Source organism: Schistocerca gregaria, chromosome 2, assembly GCF_023897955.1.
Source record: "Schistocerca gregaria isolate iqSchGreg1 chromosome 2, iqSchGreg1.2, whole genome shotgun sequence".
Classification (NCBI taxonomy): Eukaryota; Metazoa; Arthropoda; class Insecta; order Orthoptera; family Acrididae; genus Schistocerca; species Schistocerca gregaria.
In genome coordinates this window covers 551,744,198-551,756,820 of record NC_064921.1, presented here as the reverse complement: position 1 = coordinate 551,756,820, position 12,623 = coordinate 551,744,198, and positions in this window count along the sequence as shown.

Sequence of the window (12,623 nt, the reverse complement as noted above, 5' to 3'; positions counted from 1 at the left end):
ACGCTGTCGCGGCATGCTACCAGTGTTAAAGACTGCGATGGAGCTCCGTATGCCACGGCAAACTGGCTGACACTGACGGCGGCGGTGCACAAATGCTGAGCAGCTAGCGCCATTCGACGGCCAACACCACGGTTCCTGGTGTGTCCGCTGTGCCGTGCGTATGATCATTGCTTGTACAGCCCTCTCGCAGTGTCCGGAGCAAGTATGGTGGGTCTGACACACCGGTGTCAATGTGTTATTTTTTCCATTTCCAGTGTAGATTATTTCAAAATTTTTAGGTAATGGACTGAAACTGGTAATCTTACCTTCCATGTGAACTGAGACTTAAATAAGTAGTAATGATAACAATAACAATGATTAAATGTGTTTCTAATCTAGTCAGTAGATGGTGATGTGAAACAGAACGTGAAGGAATGTGACTTTTAATTAATAATAGGAGCGTGTGGCGTTTGCTACAGACGAAATATTCTCATACACGAGAGTCACATAAACAAGCTAAAGTAACAGTGTCGTACAATATTACCTGCTTCAGTATTTCTCAAACAGCTATACATTATCTCACAAGAATAATGAAACAGAAGTGGTGGTGTATTTGAAACTAGATAGCATCTATGAATGAATGAACACTTGTTCCTTAATTTGATTGTTGCAGTTTCCAACTCGGTGGATCCTCAACACTGCGACCGTCTTATGGTTGACTACTGTCCGTCTGGAGAGGTCCTGCTGCTGGAGAACTCCAAGTACGGGAATGCAAGCGCAGAAGCTCGCAATGAGCTTTCAGTGCACTACTTATTCATATCACTTCATACACTACTTTGAAGTGAATCTACACAACACACCACACAAAATTTCTCAGAGAAGTTACTCAGTTAAAATAATATCAAAAAAGTGAAACTCTTCTCATATGAAACGGAAGCCAACTTCCATGTTACGCATATCATTCTAATGGCATTAATAAATATTTAAGAGTATTGTAGGGAAGCAGCCTACTCACGCCGTATATAATTCACATCAGTCTTTCCATTGTGCGCCAGCCAGTCCGCTGTAACTATCGCTGACGTCATAAATGTTGCGCAATACTTAAAAAATGAAGTAAATAACCTGAAATGTTTCTAGCACGTCAGGGGCAATACTAAACCAAAATGTGTTGAATATCAGTTCAATAGCTTTAACCATTTTCGAGATTTGGACGTTTTTCTGTAAAAATCATTGGCGCAACGGAAAAGAGCTAGAAACATGAAAATTTATATTTAGATACCTTTTGCATAACAATTTAGTACAAACAGTATTCTGAATCTCACAAATTAAAATTTTTGTCGAAATTCATGATTTTCTGGTTTTTGTCTTAAAAAGTTAAGGAAGCAAGATAGATTAAGTAGGTGAATAAATAAGGCTAGGATGTTTACATTTAAGTAGAAGGGAGATCCGCTATATTCATAAAGATGTGAGAAGTTTCAACTGAATAACTAATAAACTACAGCGATAGCGTATCTCCAAAGGGCACGTTCAGAGCTCGTCTTCTGCGTACAGTGTAATTAAATTAATTCTCTCGCCCAAAATATTGGACTTAGCTACGCCAGACTTTCATTATGTAGCGATAGCGTATCTCCAAAGGGCAAGTTCAGAGCTCGTCTACTGCGTATTCTGTTAATTCTCTTGCCCAAAACATTGGACTTAGCCACGTCAGACTTTTTTGATGATTACTTACCTGTGTGCTCCTTGCACATTTAAACTGAGAGCTTCATTGGCCATCAGCAAAGGAAGCAATGATTTATTCGATAACTTAAAGTGGTGCATTACTAGCCCAGCGGCTAGTCGGGACAGCAGATTTAATCACACCACCTGTGCCGGTAGTCGCGTCGCGTCGGTATCATTGCTATAAACAGCCTCGGATGCCGTAAAAAGTTACTCGGGATACGCATAACCATGAAATCGTTTTCGAGTGAAATGTTAATTCTGGGATGACTTTAATGATCTATCTTCAGTTTGCGTATGTCGTATTTTCACGTGCCGCCAAGGGACAGACATTCTACCATTATTTAGCGTGGCGTTTGATGAACATTATCATCAAATTATGGTGAGCATTCCCTTAAACATTTAATTGGAACAGTTATAGTTGCATCAGCGCATTAGACTCTGATCTGCTCTGGTAGTTGTATTTTGTGGATTCCTATAGTGAACCTTTTAGAGTGAATCGTTTTTGATTATGAATCCCAGGCAATCTCCTAATTCCTCAGAGCTATAAGCTGTAGCTATAAGTGTATTTGTCAGTTGAAGTGGGCACTAGGAATTCTAACTACAGGCTTCACGTTTTGCTAATAACTTTCTGGTTGCCAATATTGTAGTTAGAGAGACAGTGTTGAGAACGGCAAATAGCAGCATTAATTAAACCACATGAAAATTTCACTAACAACAAAATTCAACGCGCCGCCCCACAGTATGTGTAAATTTAAAAATCTTTGTAATTATCAGCCTTTGTTGTTGAGATGCTGTCAGTGATCAATCTACTACTGCAAAGCTTAGCAAAAACATTGTGATTCATTATCTACAAACACAGGACGGGCATGTGATACAATTTTAATATACTGCAACTAAAACTTTGGACGAACAATTTCATACAAGTTCTCTCTGAATGTATGTCGTGCAACTCATACTGTTTACAGGTGTAAAATAACGCTTTCTCTGTAAACGTTTTTGACGTAGAAACTAATCAGAAGTTCTTATTGGTCTGCGCTAGGACAGATCCAATATATATTGTAAATTTAAGTCGTTGTTAGATTTTGGTACCTAACAACGTGTGTTGTTGTTAGATTATTTGTGCTCGGTCTGCTACTGCTGTGCTAGCTAAAGCGCAGTGTTTTATTTTCTACACTCAGTGGAGAGGCATGAAGGACGTTTTATTTCTTTAATACACTGAACAATGGAACGTTAATTTGAAAAAGTAATCGTTCAAAAATCTTTTGTGTAACTTGTGCTTCTTACAGACATATAATTTTTTTTTTAACATTTTGTCATCACAAGAAAGTAATTATGAGTCCTTAATGGCCTCGGTTACCACAGATGTAGCCAGTGAGAATAATAAGTCTTCGTGGATACATTTCTCCAGAAAAAAGACGCTTAATTTCTGAAGATGCTTTTCCCTCCACAGAGCATTATAATTGTGTAATATTTAGATCTGTAAATTGTGGAAACTAAAAGCTGTTGACATTAATAAACAAGTTTCATTCTAATAGATGCTTTCACATGTTAGGAAGAATATCTACAATTTGATTGAATATGAATTCACAAAACTTACAAGTGGCCTTCGCATTTTATGTTTTCAGAGGCCACACAGAGAATCGTAATATTACTTCCTAATCCATTAAAGAACACCATAATGTTTCAAAATTTAGTTGAAAATAGTTTCACTTACATCTTTCTCAGCTGATAAGGAAGCTCTAATGAAGGTATCATACTACACTGGTATTTCTTATGTCACTTTTCTTTAATTTCCCTTATCTTATAAGGTGTTCGTAAACAGTAGCACTGCCATGTGTGTCTGTTTTATACAGTTAACATCTGACGACTTAACTTCAAAGTGTAATCTCTAGATGAATCTTAAGCTCAGCAAAACATTTAAAGGAAGTATTGTTATAATTATAAATCATCAGCATCATCATCAGCATTTAAGACTGATTATGCCTTTCAGCGTTCAGTCTGGTCCGTTATAAAATTCCTACATGACCCCCTATTCAGGTGCCTCTTCTGATGTTAAGCCTATTACTTCAAAATCATTTCCTAACTGAATCCAGGTATCTTCTCCTTGGTCTGCCCCGACTCCTCCTACCCTCTACTGCTGAACCCATGAGTCTCTTGGGTAACCTTGCTTCTCCCATGCGTGTAACATGACCCCACCATCTAACCCTGTTCACCCTGGCTGCTAAATCTACAGAGTTAATTCCCAGGTTTTCTTTGATTTCCTCATTGTGGACACCCTCCTGCCACTGTTCCCATCTACTAGTACCTGGCAATCATCCTAGCTGCTCTCATATTCGTAACCTCAACCTTATTGGTAAGGTAACCTTAATCCACGCAGCTTTCGCTCCCATACAACAAAGTTGGTCGAAAGATTGAACGATGCACAGATAACTTAGTCTTGGTACTTCCTTCTTGTAGAAGAGAGCAGATCGTAACTGAGCGCTCACTGCATTAGCTTCGCTACACCTCGCTTCCAGTTCTTTCAATATGTTGCCATCCTGTGAGAATCTGCCTCCTAAGTACCTGAAACCGTCTACCTAATCTAACTTTGCTCCTCCCATTTGGCACTCAATCCGTTTATATCTCTTTCCCACTGACATTACTTTCGTTTTGGAGATGCTAATCTTCATATCATAGTCCTTAAATTTCTTATCTAGCTCTGAAACATTACTTTGCAAACATTCAATCGAATCTGCCATCACAACGATGTCATCCGCATATGCAAGACTGCATATTTTGTGTTCACATATCTTAATCTCACCCGTCCACTCTATTGTTTTCTACATATTACCCGTAATAATAAGAACAACAGTGGAGACAGGTTGCATCCTTGTCTTACCCCTGAATCTACTCTGAACCATGAACTCAGTATACCATCAACTCTGACTGCAGCCTATCTATGTAAAGACCTTTAACTGCTTGCAAAAGTTTGCCTCCTATTCCATAATCTCCTAGAACAGACAATAACTTCCTTCTAGGAACCCGGTCATATGCCTTTTCTAGATCTATAGAGCATAGATACAATTCCCTGTTCTATTCGTAACACTTCTTCATTATTTGCCGTAAGCTAAAGGTTTGGTCCTGACAACTTAAAACTGATTTTCATCCAATTTGTCCTCAACTAATACTCGCACATTTCTTTCAACAATACCTGAGAAGATTTTACCCACAACACCGATTAAAGAGATATCTTTGTAGTTGTTACAATCTTTCCTGTTTCCAAGTTTAAAGATTGGTGTGATTACTGCTTTCGTCGGGTCCAGTCTGATGGAACCTGTCCCGACTCCCATGCCATTTCAATTATCCTGTGTAGCCGTTTAAGACCTGACATTCCACTGTATGTGATGAGTTACGACTTAAATTCATCCACCCCCATTATTAAAGATTCTTTTTTGTACATTATTCTCTATTAATCTTCTTCGATTCCTGTAAATGGCAGGTGAAGTTTCCCATAAACTATTTGTACCTCTATGATCACCTCATGAAATAAGTGTCGTTATCACTGTTGTGCCAAGAGGACACTTCGGCCATGCGTTCAATTAAAGGATTGACATTTCGTAAATCAAGAATGGTAACAAACTTGGTGGATCATAACACTCTCAGATATTTCGTAATCGTAGTACGTAATGGAAAATGAGGTCAGTGTATTATACATTAAACAGACAAAGTCATTCCGTCAACGTCATACTTATCCAATAGTATTTATAATACTCTAGTGGAAAATATGCATATAAGCCCCTGATGACGCTACCACATGAACATTATTGCTCCTCGATATTGGCATTTTTCAATAGAATAACTGTCCATATCACAAGGCCATAATAATGCTACAGTGGTGTCAGGAGCATGGTAGTGAAAGTTAATGTCTTGGCCATCAAATTTGCTTGATTCGAACCCGATAAAACACATGTATGGCGCTTTCCGGCACCAGCCCCGCGCCTGTAATCTATGGACCTGTCATTTATCTGGATTGCTTGAGCTGTGCGCAGGCATGTGGTGTCACAGACCTCCGGAAAACTACGATTCTCGAATGAATGTCACCCCGAACTACTGATGTATTGCTTTTCAAAGGTAGATCAAGGTATTATTAATTAGGTGATCACAATGTTTCGCCTTCTAAATGTATATGCAAAATTGAGGAACTCTGTTAATAGGTATTGCAAAAAATAGTACCAGATATTCAGTTGATGGTGAAGTACTATGAGCTGGCTGTGAGTATTTAGGACGACAATTTGTTTTGCAGTTCTGTTACACTTTGGGATGACTCCTACAGATATCATGTCAAAATTGAAGTGGAACATCATTCTACTTTAAAAATTTAGTGTTTCATCTAAAATTGTAGCGCTGGCTACACTCGGGACAAGAATGCGTTACACTTGTTGATTTAACTCCCACATCATCATGTACGAACTATTTATGCTGTGGATAAGCGGTCACTTGCATAGGTAAACATCTATGTTAACGCCCTTATATCGTTTCGTTAGTTCTATGTATAATTATTTAGTAGGTTCCATGGGTCAATGAGAGTCAAAGATAATTGAAATAGTCAGTACAATACGTAGTTAATAGAAAGTTGATTAATATTTTGTAAACAAAAGAATTAATGAGTTATAAACCAACAACAAATTAAGGGAATACGACTAAATAACTTTTGGACAACCACGAGTAGCTGATGTTTGGAATGAAATGGTGCTACGAGAAAAACTTTCTACTCAGAATTGAACACTTCGTGCATATGATTCGTGTTATTAGTTCAGCAATGCGCACCGTGCCATAAAAAGCGTAAAGAAACGTTGTCGTACTGCAGATCGTTTTGCGTGTGGTATTTTCTGTTGGATATAGCCCTTTCTTTTCAAATACTAAATACTGTCAACAACTAATCCCATAATGGAATACTTGTACAGAGATGATAGAGTCAGAATTCCGAGACATGTGAACAACGGACTACACGAACTGGCACAACAGATTTGACTGATCGCCTTTTGTGCGCTGAGAATATTCTTGATGACAGTGCAGGAGTAACCCCAAAATGTGGTGCTATGGGCCATAGTAGAGAGGAAGGAAGCAAAGAAAACAGGCCAGTGTCAGAGGCAGTCGAGATCCTTCTCATAGTACAGATAGCAGCATTCATCATCTTCACAAGATGTTTAACGTGATACTTACAAGAAAGCTTTCCATCTACTCTCAATCGTTCAGTGTTTGTTCGACCATCTTAGGACAACAAAATTTTGCTTTCACATGAGTTTCGTGTCATGAACTGTACACATTGCGCCTCGTCTTTAGGGAGGCATCCGGTGTTCCCTTGCTTCAGCTGTGATTGGAATGGTAAGAAACAGTAGCATTATCCTCTGCCACACTCAATAAGAAACGTCGTTTTTAACTGAACAATTTGGAGAAATCAGTTGATGAAAAGTTATCATAATTTTACTGAAAACATTAACACAAAACTTTCTTAAGCGATTATACAGTACCGTGACACTCTTGCGATAAAGAAAGCGTTACGGGTTTTCAAAGGGACTTGTTACAAATACTCCTGAAATATGTGTAAATGACTCTGTCATTTGTGAAAGATATAACTGTAAACAACTTTATATTTTTCTGTTCATTTCATTTAAGTATATTTATTTTTTACAATGTAACTCCTGTAGCAATTGAAGAGAGAAGTACTTTTCTATTAAAAGGCACTTGACAGCCAAACACTGTGAGCAGATGTATTAAGGCTCTTATTTTAAAAATTGTGAAAAACTTAAAATTTTGTTGTTTGATTTATCATGACAGAGGGAGGACTCGAACCTCCAACGGGAGGGGCCGTGCAATCCGTGACATGGCGCCTCTAACCACGTGGCCACACTGCACGGTGGGACTCAGTTTATCGCTCTGTCACAGATCGTTTCATTTCAAACGACAGCTCTACTGAAACATTGTCTTGTACTTGGATTGATTTCTACATCTGCATTTGTGTTTGACGGCGCGAGACAGTCAGCTTGTACTGAAATGAATCAGTGATACTGGAAGGTTATCTACAACCCACGTGCTGAAACGACATCGCATATCAGCGACATGTTATAAAAGCCAATAGCGCCATCTAGCCGTCGTGCGGAAAGTTAATATTGACTTCCAGGCGCCATGAAGCTCCGCCTACTGCTCGTCGCAAGTAAGTTCCGGTGAGAAAGTGCCGCTCTCTCCTATAACCAGCCGTCTAGTAACCAGATAAGGCAGCAATTTTGTGGGTGCCGTACGGATTAGCAGTACTCATCGCAATATAATAATTGGTAATCGATAAACACTAATTTTTAGGATCAATTTTTTAAAAGCGGAATCAATTAATGATAACATTTGCTTAAATGAGAAACTATTCTGAAAAATATTTTGGGAGACATTATCTCATAAAGGAAAACAACTTTCGCGAGAAATGAATCGTACCAAAATTGAGCTCTTCGACAACCGAGTACTTCGTTTGAAGACTTATATTCTGGCGAGCAATCCAGGAATTACATTACACTATATGAGAATATTATTCATATTATTTTATTTTGTAGTGTAACCTATTGTCACAGGACCATTACGTTAACAAAATGACACATATGTTTTCACTTTTCCTGCACGTTTGTATGAGAATTCACAGATTTTCCTGGTTAAACATTTAGCAGTAAAGAATGTAATAACTCGAGACGTAAGTGAGATATTTATTGTCGATTTGCTTCTAGAGGTATCGTAGCTTAATATGTTTTCTGTGCTTACTTGGGGCAGCTGTTACCGCGGGCGCCTGCATGTAACTGCTTTGTTCACGTAAACGTGGAATAGCCACATGGATTTCATGGCAGAAAGTTTTCCATGCGCTTTCTCTGGCGGAAAGAGCCACAACTTCCTCGTGACGTTATCCATGAACAATATGGCGAACCACGTAGGTTTGCGAACACTGTGAAGGATTCGTTGGATAATGATCTCCTAGATCGCTCTGGATTGTCCCACTGGAAGCCCAGTTACTACGCCACTTGATTTTTTCTGCTTTTTATCAAGAATAATGTATACCAGACGCCAGATAATGCTCTACCATATCCGCGTGATGGCATTCGTGAAGCTTACACAAATGTTACGCCTGCTGTGTTGAAAAACTCGTGGAAAGAAGTGGAATACAGATTAAATGTCCGTTCCGCCACGTACTGTAACTAAATATCTCAGTTACGTCCCAACGTATTACATATTGTATGTTTACCCCAGACACCCTGTATTAAAATGTAGTATAATTACAATAATTATTATTACGTCATATGACCCATTAAGATAACGTTTTGCTTATTGCTATCTTTTACTTCCAAAAGACCCTCATTCAGTGTACACGCATCCATTTGCGTTCTTCTTAGTACAGGCATCTCGTCGCTTGTCAGAATGTGCATTTAGATTTATAATGTTTTTCATTAGAGCTGCAGACAGAGACGTCTTTGCCTAAGACATCTTCGGGTTAGATTCCAAGTGTTTGGAGGCCTTTTTTGACGCCTACAGAGTCGTGAAAGAGAAAACATTAACCTTTTAAAAGTGTATACTATATATGAGGAAGTAAGAAGCTGAGCTAACGGCATATTTCACGTTCACGATTTGTGTGCATATGTGCCGCACCAAGGCCATTACATTGTGTTCCCTATGCAGCGCTTGCCTGCAGGCGACTTCGTTTCATTCGCAACCCAGTGATGAGGAATACTGCCCAGAGAGCTGTTCGCCGCTGATTCTTCACGTCTTCAAGCAGCACACGTTTAGCCGCAAGTACTAAAAGTTCATCCACCCGTGTCGTTAGAGGCAGTGCGAGTGCTACAGTGACGCGCATAAGTACCTAATAAATAATATGAAAAATTATAGTTTTGTATTCAGCACACATAAAAGGAATTGAAGAAACATGTAATACTCTGTGGCTGGACATGAGGGTTGCACCCCTGTACCATCCCCCACACCTACAAATCCTCCGTCCCACCCTCTGTTATGTCAGTCCTGCCTGGATATCGGTCCCCTCCCCCCAAATTCTATAAGTCACTCCACATCCTTGAGCGCCTCGCTTTCCGTATATGCCTACCATCCCCCAAACTGATCCTTTACAACCTCATTCCTGTCCCCCATCTGCTCTTATTCCTCGAACATAGCCGCATACCCTACATCTCCCACCGCCTTGATCCCCCTCACCCCCTCAAAGTTGCTCCTCTCCTCTTCTCCAATCCCTGCCCTCTGCCACGTGCCACACCTTTACTGTTGTGTCCCCCCTACCCTCCATCTCTACACCCTTCATCTCCTTACCCAAGGTGGCTTCCATCTACTCCCCCTCCTGGTGGCGCCCTCTCTCCCTCCATTTATCCCATCAACCCTGATCCTCAGCCCTCCCTCCTTTCCTGTCCTTTCCCAGGGCTTCCTCTTACCCCCCCTCCCTTCCATCCTTTTTTCTCCCCACCTAACCTCTCTCTGCCTCCCTTCTCCCCCCTCCCCAAGGCCTTTTGCATTCCCCTCCTCTGCCCTTCCCCACTCCCTGTCACACCTGCCTAGCGCCTCCAATAGCTCCTTTGCCCCGTCCCCTCCCCCACTTCGTTTTTTCCATTCCTTCCCCCCCCCTTTCCTGTCGCATCGTCTGTCCCGGTCCCGCCCCCCCATCTGCCCTTGGCAGTGGTATATTATACTTGTGAAACTATTTTAGTGCAGTATTCAAGTGAATGTTCGGTGTTGTTCTTCTTTCCAAAGTTTTGTGAACGGGAACCATGCTGTTAAATGGTTCAAATGGCCCTGAGCACTATGGGATTTAACATCTATGGTAATTAGTCCCCTAGAACTTAGAACTACTTAAACATAACTAACCTAAGGACGTCACCCAACACCCAGTCACCACGAGGCAGAGAAAATCCCTGACTCCGCCGGGAATCGAACCCGGGGACACGGGCGTGGGAAGCGAGAACGCTACCGCACGACCACGAGCTGCGGACAACAATGCTGTTGCTGGGTGTAAATTTTATATCTCTTGCGAACAGAAACCAGACTGTCGCCATGTTTTTTTAATTGTCCATCTATTATTTTACGTGCCTGCTTCTTATGTATTTTATTAGCATCATCAACCCCTTTGTGTTATGTCCTAAGTTCCACGATTTTCCACCATTTCACCATTTAAGTCAACGATTTTACCGCATGTTTTTATTATTTGTTATCTTCATCTTTTTAAAACAAGTTGTGTAGGCTCAAGGGCTGCGTACTAGCTGCTGCCAGCCCACCACCTTCAGGGGGGGGGGGGGGGAAATCGAAACTCAATAAAGGGGAAAAGAACAGGTAATACTGGTAGACACTCATCAAGGCGAAAAGCCAACTCTGACATTAAAAGCAACCTCTTAATTATGTTCTGCTAATTCTGTTTGGCATAAATATATGACAGTCCTGAAACGAGATAAATGAACTTTTGTTCCATGTATTGTAAGGAAACAGCCCCAATTTCTTCAAAGGAGCGGGAAAGGAGTAAGTACCCTTTAATTTCTAGTAACAATGACCGCCACGGCTGAATTTTCCATTTCGGCGTCTTAATGTTCTGGGAAAACGCACTTATAGCGGCGAAAGAACGTACTTCATCAAAGTTTAAAAAGCTATGTCCCGCTGGAAAAAAAATTATAGATACTGAATGAGCTCACAACACCCAACCTATGGTTCAGTGCGATGAGAAGGTACTTTTAGAACATCCCTTAAACTTAACAGACGGAAGGAGACAATGCCTGGTGCTCTCCTTATAGAAAGGTGTATACGAAAAGGAACAGAGTGAAAATGGAACTACGGTCCTTTTTTTTTCGTTAGAAATACATACAGACCGATTTCCCAACTTCGCAGTGCCTCCTTTCTTAGTTTCGGCTGACAGTTAGTCAATACTTCATTCTGAAGAACCAAATTCTTATAACAGTTGCTCCAGTTGTTGCACATCTAATTTGTTGCAAACAAATTGATGTTGGTAATTATAATAAACGATTTCTACAGTTTAATAAAGACTAAAACAGGTTGTACAAACGATTCGTCACTTAGATATTAGTTAGCACGCAATTTTACAGTTTATAACCATTGTTTAAGAAAGAGTGTGTTGTTGTACACATTCCGTTTTCTATAGTTGATAATAACTGTTTGCTTCTTTCGATGGGTTTTCGTTCCGTTTCATGCGGTCATCCTTTGTACACATCTGTTCACTATAAACTCGATATCCGAAGTTGAATGTTTTTATTGATGTGATGTATTTAAACGTCCGCTGTTGGAGAGAAGCATGGGAGATTGCAAAAGTTTTGTAGGTCGTCAGCAGACTAAAGAGGATAGGTCGAGACTGGCGGTTTCGGAATGTCTGCAGTGTATAGGATATTAAGGAGAGAGGAAGGGACACATTCTCAGGTCATCCCAGTAACAGGACAAAATGTGGAGGTGTGACTGAGTTATGTAGAATGTGATGGAGGAACGACATTATTGGGCACACCTTGTCGACTCGGAGTACATAGACTCATAGTTTTAACAGCGTACAAGAACGTGCCTGATCCAACTCTTTTTAGATGTGAAGAAAAACATGAATTTAATATTATGTTCTGTATTTGACGGGAGATAACGTGAACGACTTGCTCGTCTTCGGAGTAGCTAGCACGGAAGCAACGAGTTGGGAATAGGTTGGTACGGCGCTAGGTGTAGCTGGTTCCACTGGGTGATGTTGGTTTTAAGAATTAAATGTGGGGCAAAGATGAGGCCTGAGAATGCGTTTTGTAAGGTTTTAGGAAAAGTGGTACCTCTTTCCCTGTGGATAAATTGTGTTACGGTTGTTACTGCCAGGAACAGAAATTGTTTCGTGGGTAGATGATTGGAGCTTCCGGTCGATTAAGAAATTAAAACTGGTGAAAATCCAGTGA